This window comes from Macaca fascicularis, chromosome 9, assembly GCF_037993035.2.
Source record: "Macaca fascicularis isolate 582-1 chromosome 9, T2T-MFA8v1.1".
Classification (NCBI taxonomy): Eukaryota; Metazoa; Chordata; class Mammalia; order Primates; family Cercopithecidae; genus Macaca; species Macaca fascicularis.
The window spans coordinates 115,215,715-115,229,107 of record NC_088383.1 but is presented as its reverse complement, the minus strand read 5'-3'; the positions used below and the strand labels follow the sequence as shown (position 1 = coordinate 115,229,107).

The 13,393-nt window shown below is 35.4% G+C and overlaps 1 long non-coding RNA gene across 1 annotated transcript in view; it reads right to left on the bottom strand.

Moving 5' to 3' along the window:
* The window catches only part of LOC135964972 (uncharacterized), a 48,918-nt gene extending 35,857 nt beyond the window's left edge, over positions 1 to 13,061 (bottom strand). Inside the window, exon 1 of the long non-coding RNA XR_010577706.1 lies at positions 12,901 to 13,061. This is a non-coding gene — a long non-coding RNA (uncharacterized lncRNA). The remainder of the gene's footprint in view (positions 1 to 12,900) is intronic.
* Between the last annotated feature and the right edge of the window lie 332 nt (positions 13,062 to 13,393).

The window sequence follows — 13,393 nt, the reverse complement described above, 5'->3', positions numbered from 1 at the left end:
TATTTTAAATATTTAATTGACAACATAGTATATCTTTAAGATGGACAATGCAATGGCTTGATACATGTGTAGACTGTGTAATGTTACCACAATCAAATTATCACATCCATCATCAGCCATATTAATCATTTGTGTGTATAGGGGGCTGAAGACATTTAAAATCCACTGTTACCATTCAGTATTATTAACTATAGTCACCATGCTATACATTAGTCCTCAGAACATATCCCTCTTACAACAAAGTCATTACCCTTTTTACAAAGTTTTAGTCTGATTGAATGGTGACTACAGTTAATAGTAATGTATTGTATACCTGAAACATGCTGAGCAAGTAGATCTTAGATGTTCTCAACACAAAGAAATAAGTACGTGAAGTGATGACTATGCTAATTAGCTTGATTTAAACATTTCACAACACATATCAAAAAATTACATTGCTCATACATATATATGATTTATATTTGTCAGTTATATCAATAAAACTGAACAATAATTAAAAGTTTTTACCATGTGAACAATATCTCTCCACTTCCTCCACCCTTCAGTCCCTGACAACCACTGTTCTACTCTCTGTTTCTATGAGTTTTACTTTTGTAGATTCCACACACAAGCAAGATTAAATAGTATTTGTCTTTCTCTGTCTGGTTTATTTCACTTAGCCTAATGTCCTCCAGGTTTATCATGATGTAGCAAATGGCAGAATGTCCTTATTTTTATGGCTGATAAATATTCCATGATACATGTGGCATCCATTAATGGACACTTGGATTATGTGTAGCCATTGGCTATTCTGAATAATGATGCAATCAACATGTGGTGCAGATATCTCTTCACTATACTGATTTCAAGTTATCAGGATATATCCCCAGAAGTATATATTGCTGGAACATATAATAATTCTATTTTTAATTTTTTGAGGAACCTCTATACTATTTTCCATAATGCCTGTGCCAAATTACATTCCCACTGATGGTGTACAAGGGTTTCCTTTCTCCATACCCTGGCCAACACTTGTTATCTCTTGTCTTTTTGAAAATAGCCATCCTAAGAAGAGTGAGGCAATATCTCACTATGGTTTTGATTTGAATTTCCTTGATGATTTGTAATGTTGAACACCTTTTTCATATACCTATTGGTCATTTGTATGTCTTCTTTAGAAAAATGTCTATTCAGGTTTTTTGTTCATTTTTAAATCGGGTTTATTTGTATTTTTATATTGCCATATATATTGAGTTACTTGGATTCCTTATATATTTCCATATACCATATATATTTCCATATACCTTGTCAGATATATGATTTGCAAATATTTTCCCCACTCTGTAGGTTGCCTTTTCATTTTGTTGATGTTTTTTTCTTTTTTGTTGAGATAGGGCCTTGCTCTGTCACAGGTTGCAGTGCAGTGGCATGAATATAGCTCACTGCAGCCTGAACCTCTCAGGCTCAAGCAGTCCTCCCACCTCAGTCTCACAGGTAGTTGTGACTAGAGGCATGCATCACCATGCCCAGCTAATTAAAAAAAAAAAATGCAGAAATGTGGTCTCACTATGTTGCTGAGGCTGGTCTCGAACGACTGGGCTAAAGGCATCTTCCTGCCTCAGCCTCCCAAAGTGCTGGAATTACAGGCATTTGACATCATGCCCAGAGGATTGTTTTCTTTTCTATGCAGAAGTTTTTTGTTTTTTTGTTTTTTGTTTTTTTTTTTTAATTTTATGTAGTCCCACTTGTTTATTTCTGCTTTTACTGTCTATGCTTTTGGTGTCATATCCAAAAAGTGATTGCCAAGACCAATATTATGGAGTTTTCCCCTATTTTCTTCTAGGACTTTTATGGATTCTGGTCTTACGTCGAAATCTTTATGTTGAGTTAATTTTTTTAATATGGTATATAAGAAGGGTCCAATTTCATTCTTTTACACATAGATATCCAGTTTTCCCATCACCCTCTACTGAAGAGACTATCTTTTCCCCATTGTGTATTCTTGGCAGTCTTGTCAAAGTGTAATTAATCATATATGTATGGGTTCATTTCTGGGCTCTCTATTCCTGTCCATGAATGCATGTGTCTGTTTGTGCCAGTACTGTGATGTTTTGATTACAATAGCTTTGTAATATATTTTAAAATGAGGGACTGTGATGCCTCCAGCTTTTTTGTTCTTTCTTAAGAATTGCTTTGGTTATTTGGGCTATGTAATGGTTACATCCAAATTTAGATTTTTTTTTCTATTTCTGTGAAAAATGTCACTGGAATTTTGATAAGGATTGCATTAGGCATATAGACCTCTTTGGGTAGTATGAACATTTTAACAATATGAATTCTTCCAATCCAATCCACAGAATAGTTTTTCATTTATTTATGTCTTCTTCAATTTCTTTATTCAATATCTTACAGATTTCAGATAGTTTTTGTTAGTGCATAGAAAACAACTGATTTTTGTATGTTGATTTTGTATCCTGAAATGTTATTGAATTCCTTTCTTAGTTCCAACAGTTTTTTGGTGGTCTTTAGGGTTTTTTATATGTAATATCATGGCATCTGCAAACAATTTAACTCCTTTTTTATGACTTTAATGTCTCTTATTTCTGTGTCTTTTATCCTCTGTGTAAGATCAATGCTCATTGTTTACTTATATGATCACATTTCTAAGTAAACATTGTAATTATTCCCACTTTAATTATAAATGGAACTGAATATTAGAGAGATCAAGTGACTTGGCCAAGATGCTTCATTAACAAATGGTAAAGCCAGATTTAAATTCAGATCTTTCTTTCTCCAAAGCTCACGCTGTTTACTGGCAAACTATACTGTCATCATTTAACTTAAAATATAGAATCTCAATAAAATGCATATTACCCTGGAGAGTAGGAAGTTGGAAAGGAAGTGACAAGGGGATCCTAACAAAGGGCGTTTGTCCCTTGCTGTAGTCTCCTAGGGCTGCTGTAACCAAGTACTGCTTAATGTATGGCTTAAAAGGACAGAAATGTATTCTCTCATAGTTCTGGAGGCTAGAAACCTGAAATCAAGGTGTCAACAGGCTCCTGCTCCCTCTAAGGACTCTACTTAAGAATGCTTTTGTGTCTTTTCCAGCTTCTGGTGATTACTGGTGTTCTTGCTGTTCTTTGAACTGTAGTTTATCATCCTAATATCTAATTCAGTTTTTATGTGGCCTTCTTCCCTATGTGTCTCTGTGTCTTCACATGGGCTTCCATAAAGGTGTCAGTCATTGGATACAGGGCTTACTGTACCTAGTATGATGTTATCTTAGCTAGTTATGTCTATAAAGGCCCTAATTCTAAATTCAGTCACATTTATAGGTACTGGGGTTTAGGACTTCAGTTTGTCTTTATGGAGGACACAAGTTAACCCACAGCACTACCTTCCCATTTTCTTTTTTAGCTATGATTCCTTCAAAAGTTATGTTTGGGTTAGCTGTTGATTATTATATTTCTTGTAGGATGCAAAAAAGACCATTAAAATGGTCTTTCCACTCAATCCAAAGGATTTTTAAATAAATTAGTGGGCAGAACAAAATCTTCCATTGCCGTATATTTCCACAGACCTATCTTTCAAGCAAATATATGACCTGTTCATTAAAAGAGCTGCACATCGGAGAGATGCTCATTGTGTGCAACTGCCCTTTATTACTAGAGAAGGAAAGGAAATAGTAAGACCACCTAAAGCTACATAGAATATTCAGGGGGTGATATAGTGTTATCTTTCCTAACGTAGTGCACATTGCTATTTGTTGATTGTTAAATAAACAAGGATCATTCTTCCCTTGGAAAGTCTCAGTATGATTTCAGGAACCCTGGGAAATATCATGTCATCTCACTATTTAATTCATACTTTTCTATTCTTTATTTATAAACTGCCTTGTTCCAACAATGATTTAAAATGACAAGCTATAATCAATGTAAACTAAAGAAAATAAAAGGATGTAGATGATAATATTTTAGAGTCTGGTTCCTCCGAAACAAATGTTGCACTCTCCACTTGATCGTTTTGGTGTCCCACTAATTAGTTAAAATTTGGGTATATTAAAAGTATAGTGAACTGCTGTAGCTAGAATATTGTGTAGCTAATTGAATCCAGGAACAAATCGCTGTACTTTAAAGGGAAGTGATATATTTGAAAAGGATTGGTGAGTTGTTTTTATCTAATCTTTCTGGGTGCTAGATGCTTGGCTGCTTGCAGTGAAACGTGGTCCTCAAAAAGTAAGGGACCTATGGCCCTTTCGTCATTTCTCCAGGGCAACCAGAGGCAAGAGAGCCGGCATGTATCAGGTCATACAATTGTCATCTATTTGCTGAACCCTGATCACAGAAACACTGTGCCACTTGTGATTCAAGTCAAGATCCACTTTCCTTGGTGACCAAGAAGCAGTAAGATGTTAATTAATTTTCCTTTTTCAGTGTCAGTATTTGCCATACCTGCTCTAGAATGGTGAAAATCCATTGGTTGAGAATGCTTCTCTTTCTCCCCACTTGATTTAGGAAAAATAAGAGGGTCCACTAAATCATGTTTGTTTGTTTGTTTCCTTTTCCTTGTGATTTAAAAAAAATAAATGATTGAATTGTTTAAGTTGCCTTCATTTAGAGAAAAGTGGTTCTTGGAAAAGCATTTATCAGTCATTATGTTAGGACCATAGGCATAAACTAGGATTGTCCCAGGCACCCCAGAACGTGTGGCTATGCTGTAAGTAAGTATCATCAGTGTATGTTTATAGCATTGCAGCAAACTCTGATTCTGTAAAAGCAATTCTGTGGCGAGCAGGTAGGGGGGATAGATTGGACAATGTGAGACATCTTAGAAGTTTGTTTCTCTGATGGTCTGACTCAATGGAAGGATAGATTTTAAAGAATCCAGTGTCATCAAGAGGTAGCATATCCTCCAAGCAGTCCTCCACCAGTACTTTCTTTCTGATGAATTTTGAAACCTGAGCTCCTAGGAATCTGAGATTACCTTTCTTGAGAATTTCTTGGATTGAGAGTTTTCCAGATTCACAGTCAAATGCAGCATCTTAGCCTTTAATAATCAAATATAACCAAGTATAAATTGACCTTTTTTTAAAAGAAATGTATGGATACCAACACACACCGAAATAGGAGGCCTTGCTTCATATGCTCTGATGTGAGCAACATTTGCTTCTACTTTGCAAGCAATGAATGCTTTGGCTTACTGGCAGCTAGTCTCTTTCTACCTTTTGCACAGTGTACATTTGTCTACTGGTTATCTGGGTGATGAACAGACTCTGCCTGGAACTTATGGCATGTATTCTATGAGACATTCCATCATCTTGATTTCATTGTCATTAAAAAGTCCCTGGCAACTCAAATGTTGAATGCTCATAGCAGATCGGCCTGGTGGGACACCTGTCCTCTTAGTCACCACTGGCTCTCTCAGCCATGGTTTCTTCCTATTGGCAATATTATCAAAATGTTCATTTCATTCATAATACCATTAACTTTTCTAGTCTGAAATAATTTCAAAGTTCATCAAGTTCACATACTTTTTTTTTAGAGTTAGGGAAATTGAAGTGTAGAGGTCATATGAGCTCTTACTAGCAAAGCCCATAATAGAATCCAGACATCTTGATGTCTAGCTTAATCTATTTTTGGCTTTTGTGAATTTCAGGTGGTTCTGCTGAAAAAGATTGAACACACTTGATTCACACATCCTTCTTGCTCAAACATCTTTTTATGGGTTAATTTCTGTCGTTAAAAAAATGTATTTTTCATTTCTCCCAGAATGTATCAACTGCAGGCAAGCTCAGGTAAAGTTTTCCATTTGTTTTTTCAGTTGACTTACATAAATAGGATTTGTTCACCAGGCTTGATACCACCTGAGATATCATAGCACTCATGACTTTGGAATGTATCTGGTTGTGGTCAGGTAAATACTAAGCACCCCCAGAGCTTCTTTAATCTGAAAATCTTCGAGAATGGGGGTCCGCAAACGGTAACCCCTGAGCCACATCTGGTATGCTGCCTGCTTTTGTAAATAGTTTTATCAACCATGCTCATTTGTTCACAAAGCCTGCTTTCAACTACAGTGGCAGAGCTGAGTAGCAGTGACAGAGAATGTTTGGCCTGCACAGCTTGAAATATTTGGTCTGACCCTTTATAGAAAAGGTTTGCCAACTGCTGCTTTGGAAACTGTAAAAATCCCTTCTAATAATCAAGATTCTGTTTGTTAGATATGATTTCTTTTTTATTTTCTACAAGAAATGCATTAGGTAATTTTAGACTCATGCTAAGGTTTGTAAATAGACAATTTAGCTAATGACTTCCAGAACAATCAATGACGTTTTCCTTTTTGATGTACGGTGATTCTTCCTGTGTCCCTGAATATTCATTTTTCCTGAAAGCTGACAGGTAATTATACACTGAAATGACATATCTTACATAAACGTGCATGGTTTCTCTTTTTACACGTAAGAACGTGAAGATACAAATGTGTCTTTGATTTGTGAATTGACATTTGCATGGCTTTAATGAATTATCTATAAGAAGAATATGGGAGAAATCAACATGCTTTGAAATTGCTTTTGAGTTTTTGTGCCTACTCTTGTTCTTAGTGAAGATGCTGAGGCAATAGATTTTTTTTGAGTGATTATATTCATAGAATTGGCTTTGTAGTAAATTGCCAAAGTCTTGGATAATTTTTTGAGAAATTTTCAAGCAAATCTAATAAACACCCTGGCACCATTTATAAAGTTGACTTAATTTTGTTAGGTGCATTTCACCATTCAGCCTAATCATATTCTAAACAAGAAATAAATATCTGCAATTTGTATGCTTAGTCTTTTTCTTCCAATTTTCTCCAATAACACTGGTCAGTATTTCAATGACTTTTCTTAGTGTTGATATTTTAGGTAATAGTTACTTTGTTACTGAATTCTGCAATGATTAATCACTATCACGCTGAAACTATCCTTCCTTCATCACAGTCATGAGTCGCTTAACAGTGGGAATATGTTCTGAAAAAAGTATTCCTTAGGTGATTTTGTCATTGTCTAAACATTATAGAATGTAAAAGATTTAAAGAAAAAAAAGGTACCCCTATGTAAGGTACTTCCTGTGGCCGAAGCTTGCAGGACTGACTATTGCTCTGGGCGAATGAGTGAGTGAGTAGTGAGTGAATGTGAAGGCCTAGGACATTGCTGAACACTACTGGAGACTTCATAAACACTATATAATCAGGCTACAGTACATTTATAAACAAATAGTTTTAAATAATAAATTAACCTTAACTGTAATTTTTTACTTTATAAGCTTTAAATTTTTTAACTTTTTGATTCTTGTAATAACTTCTGGTTCAAAACACAAACACACTGTATAGCTGTACAAAAATATTTTCTTTCATTATATCATTATTCTATAAGCCTTTTTCTATTGCAAATTTATATATTTTACTTTAAAACTTTTTTGTTAAAAATTAAGACACAAACACATATATTAGCCTAGACCTACAAAGGATCAAGACGATTAAGATATCAGGTGATAAAATTTTTCAGCTCCATAATAATGTTATGGAACCAACATCGTATATGTGGTCTGTTCTTCACCAAAACGTTGTTGTTTGGTGCATAACTGTACTGCAGTTGCTTATTTTTAAATCACTCTTTCATTTGACTGTATGTTCCATGAAATCAGACACCAACTATATACTCTTCACCGTTGTATCCTCATGTATTAGTAACTTCTTTATTCTGGACATATTATTGAGCATGTGTTATTGAGCTGTGCTAATCCTGAAAAGGAGCAGTTTGAAGCAATCATGCCCAATCCTCCTGGAGTTTGCAATTATTTACTAGCACAGTACTGAGCACGTAGAAATTTCTTAGAGATCTTCATTGAAGAAACACATTAATGAAGGATATTAGTGTTTGGTACTAAATCTAACAATTAAAATTAATTTTCTTTTATTACACAGCTATAAGCCTCACGTCTCAATAAGTAAGACTATTGACAACAAAAAGGATAAGATGAGAAATTGTATATTTCAACACTCATCCACTACTAGAAAAACAATACCTGACAAATTATGAGTGATGCAGAAAAGCTGAACTTAAATTTCATTTCCTATTATAATTTTTTAAGTAAACATTTGTATTTATTGCGTATAAATGCCAAGATATTTATAGGGGCCTCTAAAAGCCCATACAATCTGGCTCCCCTGGAATAACCCATATCCTACATCTCTCCCCTTCAGTCATTCTGCTACCACACCGGCCTCTTTGTTCTTCAATCATGTCAGATGTGTTTCTGCCTCTAGATCTTTATTCTCTTTCCTCTGTCTGAAACATTCTTCTTCAAAGAATGCACGAGGCTTACATTCTCAGCTCCTTTGGTGAGATCTTACTTCACTCATATTATCATGTCAGAGACCTTTTCTCTGACTTCCCTATCAAAAGTTGAACACGTCCCTCCCCAGGTACTAACTATATTGACTTTCTACTGGCTTTATTCATTCGTTTGTTTCTGCATTTATTTATTTTTATTTTTCATTCATCCATCTGTCCATCCATGTGTTCATTCACATATACTCAGTTATTTACATTCTTGGACCATTGTTACTACAGATTTAAGGGTCATTTTTATATATTACGAGAAGCAAAGTTATATCAATATGGGTAAGGTAATGGAGAGTGCCTTGGCAAAGTACAAATACAAATTTAACGCTATTAACATTCAAAAGAGTAGTGGTTACTGAATATTTCAATAATATCAAAAAAATCTAGTCTCTGTTTCTTACTAAATTCAGAACACATCTGAATGAAAGCCATTGCCTACAAATGTTCATAGAATGGTTTCCAAATATTCTATGATCAATCTCCATGCAACATTTGAGCAATGTTGTGTGAAAATGACTCATGTATTTTTTTTTTTGACATTTTGAGGTCCTGAGGTATGACCTTTTCACTCTATTCCAAAATTTCAAATAGTTGTGCTTACTAGGGTCCAGGCTGAACATTTTTCAGGGTTGAAACAGGTAAAGCTAGAAGCTACAGACTTTTGCCTTTTGATTGTACTGTCTCAATGCAGAAGTCCTTGAAAGCACCTTTTAAATTTTATCAACCCATATACCAAAACTTGCTGTACTCCCTGGAAAATGATCTGAAAATTCTTAACCCACAATGTCAACTTCACCAAACCTAGGACCAGCAACCCAGGCATGCAAGTATGGCATATTGTTTCCTATGCTATTCCTACATGGAATTGGCTTAGACAAATACATCCTACTACATAAATCTCAATATCTATGTGGAGTTATGTGAATTATGTTGTGTAAAAACAGGCCACAATTTCAAAATTCAAAAACACTACTTTGATAATGATAAGACCACATTAGAAGACGCATATGCAAGTACAGCCTGACGCCTCATCTAAACATTGTCTTGTAATCTGCAAACCAGAGGACCCACTTGACTTTCAGCAGATGAAAAAACGTGACACCTAGTTGTTGAGGGGAAATTGGACTTTATTGTTAGAAGTTAGTCATTTGGAAAATTGTACTGATAACACATCTTAAACAATATTTTGACTAAAAACAAAATTATAATTTTTGTTCATAAAAGTGTTTCAAAATCTATGAAAAGATTATAGTGTTGTGAAGATTTTCTTTGGGAGGGAGGAATAAAACTTAAGAATTTCTTCATAAGCTGCATTTTATGTTTAAGAATATGAACCCAGTCCAGAGTTTTGTTGATTATGGATGCAGATTTTATTTTCAGTGCGTGTAGATGTTTGTAGCCATCTTATATCCACACATATCTATAATTGTTTATTTGCATGTTCTGAGGGTACCACATAATTTTTGAACATGCCATGGAGAGTTTTTTTTTTTTCTCCCAGTCCAGCTGTTAGCTCGCTTAGTGTCCTTCTCAGACATCCCACACATTCTTTGATTGCTCTTGGAGACAGGTTGATAACACAGCCTGTGATCATGGACCCTTCTGCCCAGGGAATGCATGACACATTTGCTGTTGGAGAACTGTAGTTCATAAGTCCAAGCCTAACAGGTCTCCCTAAGCTTTCATGGTTCCACAAGAAAGCAGGAAATAAAGGGTGGTTGAGTAGGACCTGGTGGTTTGCAGATCTCATCCCTGGTTTAGAGTAAATCAGTCACAGAAGATGCTGAAGGCAGCTGGTTTCTCAGTCTCATCTGAAATTGTAGTTCTATCATAATATATTTTCTACAGTAAGTTAAGGATCTGATTGAATCTATTTCCATTAGGTTTTTCCTTTAAGAAATTAAGTCAACATTCTGTCTTTCACCTTGGGGCTTTCTCTCATCAACAAATACGTAATTGAGCTTTGTTAGAAGCTATGAGCTTCTTCAATGGCCTGCATTTTGCCTTGGATCCTAGTACTGGATATCCTACTAGAAATGTTGGCAGTTCTTTCCTAAAGGCATGTTAAAGCCTCAGTCCAGGAACATATGACCAAGGAGCAAGCCAAGAGCAAGGGCAGAGTCAACTGAATGGCACAAATCAGCAAATCTGGGGTGAGTCGACTATTTCCTAGACCCTAGCCTTGCCACTAGCTCCACTGCATTCATTTCATAGACACTGTTCTAATGGTCTTAATGTTTTCTCCAGGACCTTGTAAAACAATCTGCATGGGATTATCAAAATCTGTGATGATTTCCATCAGGAGACACAAACATTCTGTCCTACGTTATTATCACTAAGATGATGTAGAAGTCATTGAAATTGTGGTTAGAAACAAATGTGGTATCCATTTGTAGATATAATTGTTAATGGGATTTCGTCTTGAGAAAATACTGTACAAAGGTTGAAGCAAATCCTTTATTACCTGGATTATTTTTCGAGAAATAATCTCTGCTTCTGCCTACAGAGATCAGAGACAGGCTAGACATGGATCGAAATTCCTATGCCTATAAGCGTAGGGCTGTAGCACAGGTAAACAACAGGTTAACTAATACTTCAGTAAAACAAGTGTCATCTCAATTGCTTTCTCATATGTGTGAGCTCTAAATGATGATGTAGGGTACAACCACCAAAATCAGAAGAATCATTTTTGACAACAGCACTCCTGAAGAAATAGAAGAAATAGGATAGCCATAGTAATAGCAAAGCAAGTGTTTTGTATTATACCTCAGGTAGGGTTTTGTTTGCTTTTCAAGGAAATGGGATTAATAAAGAGCTGGAGAGATTTTATTCTGAGTCTAGTTAGAGCCCATCTCACATTCTTGATCTGTTTGAATATATTATGGCAACTGGGAAAATAATATAGTATTCTAAATCATAGGTACTCTGGATTTGTGTGGCAGGCAGAAATAAGACATAGGTCCAGAAGAAACGTATGCAAGATAGTAACAGGTTCTCTGTGAAATACCAGAAGATATGTTAAGCCAGATAAGATATCTGGAATCATTGAAAGAACTGTTCCTTCTAAAGTATCCATCTTAGAGCTAATGATATCTCTTTTTCTCCTCGTCATCCTGGAAAGGAAGTGAAAGTCGGCTATGTAGGAACTTGTTTGGTGGGCTTATATCAAGCAGCGCGTTTATTTGTTGACATTAGGGCTGGGTATAGGGTATGCTAGTGCTTGAGGTTTTATGAGGTTATTTCCAATATACTCTGCTTGATATCATCTTTGCTGGACAAGGAAGTAGAACTGAGAGTTTGAATGTCAGCTTCTTTCCTGGTTTTACATTTGAAAGATTTGTTTGCAGAAATATTCATATACATGTATTTTATATATGTATTATATATATAATATAAATGACTTTGGTATACAATTAAAGATATTTTAAAATTATAAGTTATAACTTATAATAACATAATTATAAATTGTAAGTTATACATATTATAAATTAATATAATAATTATAAATTATAATAAACTTTTCCTGTAATTATTATAATATAATAATTATAAATTATAATAAACTGTTGCATTCTCATGAAACCCTATTTCCTGTTAAGCAACTAGGGTCGTCCTTTTGATCCTAGATATGAATCTGCCCTGGCAAACCAGAGGCTTCTATACCACCTGCAAGGGTCTCATCATTAGCCATATATTATCTCAGGGTCCTCTACAGTGTCTCTTTTTATATTCACTTCCATAGAGGAAATGATGTCAATCACCAAAAACAGAGAGTTCTCTGGGTTCTTTATTATAAGGGGACTAATCTCATTCGTGAGGGCTACACCCATGTGACTTAATCACCTCCCAAAGGTTCCACCTCCTAATACCACCATATTGGGGGTTAGGATTTCAACATATGAATTTTGTGGAGACATACATATTCAGACAATAGCACTTATATTTTTGTGATCCCTCAGAAAATTAAAAATAGAATTACTGTATGATCTAGAAATTCCATGCCTGCATGTATACCTCCCAAGATGGAAAGCAGGATCCTAAAGAGATATTTGTATACCCTTTATCATAACATAATTATTCACAATAGCAAAAAGGTGAAAGTACCTCAAGTGTCTATAAGCAGGTGAATGGATAAACAAAATGTGGTATACACATACAAGGAAATTTTACCTAACCTTATAAAGGAAGGAAATTGTGACATAGCTACATCATGGATGGACTTTGAGGACATTATCTATGTGACATAAACCTGTCACAAAAACACAAATACTGTATTATTTTATTTATATGAGATACATAGAGTAGTCACATTTTTTAAAAACAAAAGTAGTAGGGTGGTTCCCAGGAATCCAGGAAAGGGAAGAATAGAAATTGTTGTTTAATAGGCACAGAGTTTCAGTTTTTCAAGATGAAAAGAGTTCTGGAGATTGTACAACAATGTGAATACACTTAACACTACTCAACTGTGCACTTAAACAGAGCTAAGATGATAAATTTTACATGTGTTATGCCACACTAAGAATAAAGTAAAATATAATACTCACATATTAATGCTGCATTTGATATGTTATATCTTCTTGGTAATCTTTAAAACAATTTCGTTCACTTCTAGGGCACCAGTCCAGAGCAAGAGGTTCATCAAGAGTCATTTCTGTTTTGTTAGGTTTTGTTTTGTTTTCTCTGGGATTCAAGTCTCCCCCTGTTCTATGTGTGGAACAGTTTCTCTTGGCTGCCTGGCAAATCTTCAACAAGACCCCACACACTGACATCAAGGAGGGCATTGTCCCAGAGCTTTCTCCCGAGATACTCAAACCTCATGCTCTGCTGGCCACCACCAACCTTTAGTCAATAGCCAGCAGGCTCTGCATGGGCATCAGCCCTTGGACACAAAAGTGACTGAAAGGAGCTGTTAAATGCCCCAGTGTGAGCACCAGTGGGGTTTCTGAGAAGAAAGGGCAGCAGGGCACCAGGAGGAGAAGCCTAAAGAGCAAAATGCATTTTCTGATCCTGGGGAACTTGCAGTTTCTATGCCCTTGA